The sequence below is a fragment of the Linepithema humile genome, chromosome 2, assembly GCF_040581485.1.
Source record: "Linepithema humile isolate Giens D197 chromosome 2, Lhum_UNIL_v1.0, whole genome shotgun sequence".
Classification (NCBI taxonomy): Eukaryota; Metazoa; Arthropoda; class Insecta; order Hymenoptera; family Formicidae; genus Linepithema; species Linepithema humile.
Window position 1 is genome coordinate 25,750,736 of NC_090129.1, and position 6,239 is coordinate 25,756,974.

Here is a 6,239-nt window from a genome sequence, read left to right on the forward strand (position 1 = left end):
CGCCCTCGCGGTACCGTCGTGCCCTCTACTTCCCAGAGCCTAGAAACCGGTCTCCACGACTGATGAACAGTGTGCACCATCTAGTGGCAGCAGTTTACTTAAAAGTGAAATGCAACGATACCGATACGAATAGAATGACAAATTTTATGTTATCACAATTATATACGGTTTCATTTCTAAATAATAAATAAATCGTTATACATACCAATTAGGATATTATTATCTGCTCCAGATTTTACCCCACTTTTGCTGTTGTGAACTCTGTCTTGGATTATACTATCTTCATCTTCTAACTTCATTGGACAATTGAACACACTTATTTACATGCCAGTCAAGCCGAGCATTTTCTTACGTGAAAAAGTAATACTCACAAATTTCGTGTATCAAAAACACATGATACACGAAATACAAACATGAGATTAAATGCATTTTGTGCTGCAGCATACAGGCGCCAACCGCGCACACAATTTAACATAGAATATTACATAGATGAGTAAAAAAGTTTGGCGAATTAACAAGATCAATATTTTTTGTAATCATGCATGCATGTGAATAAATTCACTTACCAGTGTTGTACCCTAGCTAAGTACGCTCTCCGGCTGCACCTGAAAAAATTAATGTACATATAAATTATTATACATAATAATACATTTCATTCACATTATTCATTACGCATTATTTACTTCTTTCCACTTTGATTAAATAATAATTTTACTCAATAAATTGTGTACTCACCAGCTAGGGTATTGTAGTCTGCTCCAGCCGCTGCAGTTTCTGCCGTGGTCTGTTCATATTCAGATTGCATCAGCTCTAACGAAGAATGGATGAATGTTTTCTGGAAATCCTCTCGCACTTTGTAACACTCGCGCACTTCACTTTCAAAACAACGTCGAAAATCGTAAATTCACTGTGGTATACGAAATGCAAACGCGAGATATATAAAACTCATTCCGCACCGCGTCGCGTTCACGCACATATTTATAGTACAGAATATCACAACATGTAACGGTCGACACTGTATGCGCACTCAGAGCGAGACTATTTTGGCGATCGCACAAAAACCAACGGATACGGACACGTACGCGACAACGTTTTATCCGATATAATTCCGTTAAACTAATTTTTCAATATGGCGCTTTAATTGTTTTAAGCGGACGTAGTGGTCATTTTCGCGTGCCCGTTGCATGAAAATTTGTACTTACTAAACTGCAGCAATTTGAATTTGCTTTCCCGCGTCAAAGCGGTTGATGAAATACCGGTAAATTGTTCGCGTCACGTACGCGAAAAGTGAGACATTCTGACAATTGCCCGTTACTTTAGTTGATACTCCCGATAAAAACTCGCATTTATTATGCACTTTGACGAAGTAAATCGCAGTTAATCGCGATTAATCACGGTTAATCGCGGAGCATTCACATTCACGTTCCGAATGACAAGCCGTGACAAACTGTAATAAGTCATAGTGACCGAAAGATGGCGTGTGCAGCGCTGAATGTTCCTAGATATCGGAACAATGAGCGCCATCGTCCGTCGACGGGATGTATCAAAATGAACTCTTCACTGACACATACTTTGAACAATAATATAAACGATGACTGTCCGATCATGCAAAGTTTGTCAGGTAAAAATTAGATTTATATTACGAATTCGCTATACCGTAGTTAACGCAAATGCGAAATACATATAATTATATTACTTTCGACATTTGACAGTCGACTTGATACATAAACACAGAGCGAGCGAGATGAACGACGACTACCTTAGCTATCGCAGAGACACAAAGCTAAATATGCAATACGTTACGTCTAATGAAAAGTACATTGCACTTCAATGTTCTTAAGCGTAGAGATTATTTTACGTGTTTACGGTATCAAAGTCTATACTCACTAGAAATATAACCTATTTCGATCGATGATCCAATTAACAATCAACGAAACGTCTTTAATCGTAAATATTGATACATTATATTCATGGCATGTACATTCCAGCAATCTATCACTTTAACCGATACTTCCAACACAAACTCGCACTTGTTTTGTTTTAGTATTAATAAAATGCATATAATTGTAAAGTGCATGCTACATTCTGCATAGACGCGTTTGACAATGTGAGAAGAACTCATAGTAACCGATATAATAATATTTCTTTTTATCTTATCGACAGTTATTAATTTACCATATTAATGTCTTACCAACTGACGCGAAGGTCAGATATCAACTAGTTGCAGTTTTTTTCTTACTACGGGGCGCCACAATTACAAAATCACACAAGGCGGCGGGAACGTGTCGTCGTTTATTTCCTCCGTGTTAAAAGTAATTTATTCAAATTAAAAGTACATAATTAATGTGAATGTTATCGGAGCTGCTGATCAAAGTGTCGGGCGATTGCTGGATCATATTATTTACGACGATTGTTCAAAATTAATGATGTCTCGTCGATCGCGTTGTTGCCAGACCGTGGATGCAAAAAGGTTACAGTTTTGGTGAATATATTTTAGTGGTACTTACAAAATCTTTACGTTCCTAAAATGGCGGAAACACAACGTACATACTTCATTGCACATAGTATATTAAAAACTCTTTGTTCGTGTTACGATGCAAAGTGTGTTTTATTGTATCTCGCGTTTGCGTTTTGTGTATCTTAATATAGGGAATATGCTGTAAATTCATGCTTTTGGCGTTGTTTCGAAAGTAAAGTATGCTGATGAACTTTTGTTTAACAGCGTGCATAATCAAGTGCATTCATCTTCTTTTACGATTCTTCGGTGGAACAAATGTGGAGCAAATTAAGGCAGAATTTGTAGCTTTGATTCCAATATATCCTATATACAACTGTGAGTATAATTATTGGTTTGTTATTTAAATCTGCATAAACAGATATATTGATCGTTTATCAAGAATTAATTAATTAATTTTTTTTTTAATTTAAGACAAAATTTTATTATTACAGGTAATAATATTATTCACAAATTTGTGGAACTTAATTTTTTATTTTTTATTAATGACTTACATTTATAATAAATATATATTTAATTAAATTTAATATATTAAACTTAATAGCATTAATATGCTATTGATGTATTTTTGGTTTTATATTAGCAAGACTTATATGTAATGTTTTAATTTTTTTGCGATTTTCAGCGTTACTATTTGCACGGCGGCACTTAAGCGGGGCAGATGTATCGACGCGTTATCCTCCTCAACTATCCTCAATCCTTATTACTCCTCTCAGTTTCTTACCTTCCTTCCCTTTTTCTATCGTTACTTGTAGCGTACATGGCATTGTGTCAAACACGTATTCCGTGCGATGAGCGATATTCAAGTTTAACTTATAATGTCCTAATATGACAAAATACACGTCGGGAGTGTCGGCTAAAATATCGTGTGACTATTGTAATATCGTTCCGCCGTAATTTTTCGCAGTAGTATAAAACGCGTGTCGGGAGTGCGTTTAAAGTGCCGTGCGTCACGAACGTGTGTGAATACCTTCAAGACCACTGAGAGGAGGAAGAGGCTCGAGAGGAACATCGGGCGCCGGCGGAGCAACTTTAGAGTAAGCAATTATTTGTCATTTATTATAAAATGTTGTGCACAAAATAGAAATATTTAGTAAAATATTTAATGAAATATTTGCAATATTTAATATTCATATTTAATTATTAGACATTTTTAACATATACATATATTATTATTCCAAATAATTTAATTATTTTTAATAAATATTTTATTAGATATTTGCTCAGACAAATAAATTAAAAAGTTTAATATGCGCAATTATTATTTTACAAATATTAATCATTTTGAACGCAGCTCTAATCTGAATTTACTTTTGTGTGTTACAGATCAGCTTTGCAGATCAACAAAACAACAACTCCGCTGCTGCGCATCGTCCGGTGAGTGAATTTGTCTTTAATTTTTTATTAAAATAATGGATCTATAAGATACATACTCAAAATATTAACATAATGTAGATCGTATATTGATTCTATAAATGTTTTATATATATATTTTTGGGCTTCTTTGAAATATTTTAAATAATGTATATAATTATGTTAATTTTTAGAAGAACAATTGTTTTATTATTTTTAGAATCATGTACAATAATATTATAAATTAAAATATAAAAAATAAATAATTTTATAGATCCATTATTTTAAAAATGGATAGACTAAGACTCAGATTCGTCGATAAGTATTTAACCCTGGAATATATCTTATTGTTAACAGATAATAATGGATTAAGGAGATATATTGAGATATATAATATTGAGTTATTTGACAAGCTTGCAGAATTTTTTTTTTATAACAAAATAAAAATAATTTTTATATTTTTATATATTTATCTCTATTTAGTAATGAATGCACAAGTTATTAAAAATGGCTAAAATTAATTAAAATGGCTAAACACGTTGTCGAAAACAACGATGCTTTCGTTATAGTTTGTTGAGTAAAGATGGATCTAAACATAAAAATTTTTTTATATGAGAAAAAATATATAAAAGAAAAGAAAAGATATGAAAAAAAAGATTATATAGATGTAAAACAATAGAAAAAAATTGTTAATGCACGGGAAAAAAGAATTTGCTAACGCAGCAAATTTTATGTTATATAGTAAAATTTGTCAGTTATAATTTATATAGTAAAGAAGATTTGTTACTAATTTTATTTGATGAAATTAATTTTTCTCAGTTTATAAATTGCAAAAATTGATTTTTATTTTACCATCAAAATTTGTATTAGCAATAACAATTCCGTTGCGATAAAAAAATGTATTTTTAAATTAATTATTTTGTTGTAATAGTAAATTAATGTGTTTTCTCGAATAAATATATTTTGCAAAATTTATTTATTCTTTCAAGAAAATAGATTTTTCTAATTTAATAATAATCTGAAAAACTAGTTACCATAGCGAAACTTTATAACTATTACATCTAATAATCAATAATAACATCGATTTCGTTGCAATAGCAAAATTCTTTTTTTCCGTGTAAGTGTGTACTTACACCGTGTACCGTGTAACTTTTATTTCCTTTTACGGTAAGTGTATTACTTTTTTATATCTTTCCAGGGTTAAATATTGCACAAATTGGCGTAGAAAAGCAAATACAAAAATTTTTCGAAATGCATATGTCTATATAAAAATTTATATTAAAAATAGACAGTATATATTTTGCATAATTTGCGTAAATTAAAAATTGATGTTAAATTCGAAGTAATTTATTAAATAAAAAGCGTATTTGCAATTGATGGTTTTTGAATAAAAATTTATTTTTGCTATACGTCAATTGCTTCGTTATCTTTCCTAGTCTATCCATGCATCTGTGGTCCCATGGCTTAATTGATTCCATGGTTGATCACGGAAATTCGAAATTCGTGGTCCTATCAATAATGGTCGAGCACGGATCTCAAAACAACGTTGATACGATTGACTATTGAATAATGGCCAACTATCAACACAAACTTTGGACGCAATTAGCGGAAACTGAGCTGAGCTCTGCGCTGGCGTCCCACGAGAAATACCGAGGCAATTTCTCTTGGATTTTGGATGCGAATAGCGGTAACTGAGCCAAGCTCTGCGCTAAGCATTCTGCGAAAACTCCCTTTCGAATTTCAGATGCAAATAGCGATAATTGAGCTGAGCTCTGCGCTAAGCATCTCGCGATACCCTCCCGAACGGTTTCGCGAAAAACTCGATCTTATAAACTTATCGGTTTATTAGGTGTAGAATTTTTTATTGGGTAGGTTTTTCTATTATATAAGTAGAATTTTATATTAGGCAGGAGTTTTCTTTTAGATAGGATTTAAAAATTTTATACATTCTCTTTTTTATATTTTCTATAACTTTTTGCGTCAACAAACTTTGGAACTTCTGCTTTGGCAATGAGTTTGCAGTTTGTTAATTACAAAAATAATGACAAAACTTTGGGTGGGCAAATAGCAAGATTCTTTTTTGAAAAACGGAAAAAGTTTCTTGCGCAAATGAAGTGATAACATTATATTTAAAGTGCAGGCGTTTAGACGTTTAAATATTTAGATAATAACTATCAAGATATTGATATATTTTGCATTATAAGACACTTTGCTTTGCAAATAAAAAATCGTATTGTTTGGCTCGTATTGTATGATCTTTTGTATTATCATAAAACTTCTAAACGTTTAAATGACTTTATTGACAAGCTTTATAGCGAAAGCTATTATATTATACTTTTATATTCAAAGTTTAGTTGAAAGGAATGATGAT

The 6,239-nt window shown here is 31.8% G+C and overlaps 2 long non-coding RNA genes across 3 annotated transcripts in view; one reads left to right on the top strand and one right to left on the bottom strand.

Annotated features, from left to right (window-relative positions):
* The window catches only part of LOC105667797 (uncharacterized), a 48,759-nt gene extending 46,575 nt beyond the window's left edge, over nt 1-2,184 (bottom strand). Inside the window, exons 1-2 of the long non-coding RNA XR_001099990.2 lie at nt 736-2,184; nt 567-605 (exon numbers count right to left, since the gene is read on the bottom strand). This is a non-coding gene — a long non-coding RNA (uncharacterized lncRNA). The remainder of the gene's footprint in view (nt 1-566; nt 606-735) is intronic.
* Nucleotides 2,185-2,218: 34 nt separating this feature from the next.
* Nucleotides 2,219-5,997, top strand: LOC105667798 (uncharacterized). Of its 2 annotated transcripts, XR_010888560.1 has the most exons (3): nt 2,261-2,833; nt 3,141-3,552; nt 3,842-5,997. It is a non-coding gene; the product is annotated as an uncharacterized lncRNA (long non-coding RNA). The 2 variants fall into 2 exon arrangements; XR_001099991.2 differs by having other exon boundaries at nt 2,219-2,833; nt 3,141-5,997.
* Nucleotides 5,998-6,239: the final 242 nt, after the last annotated feature.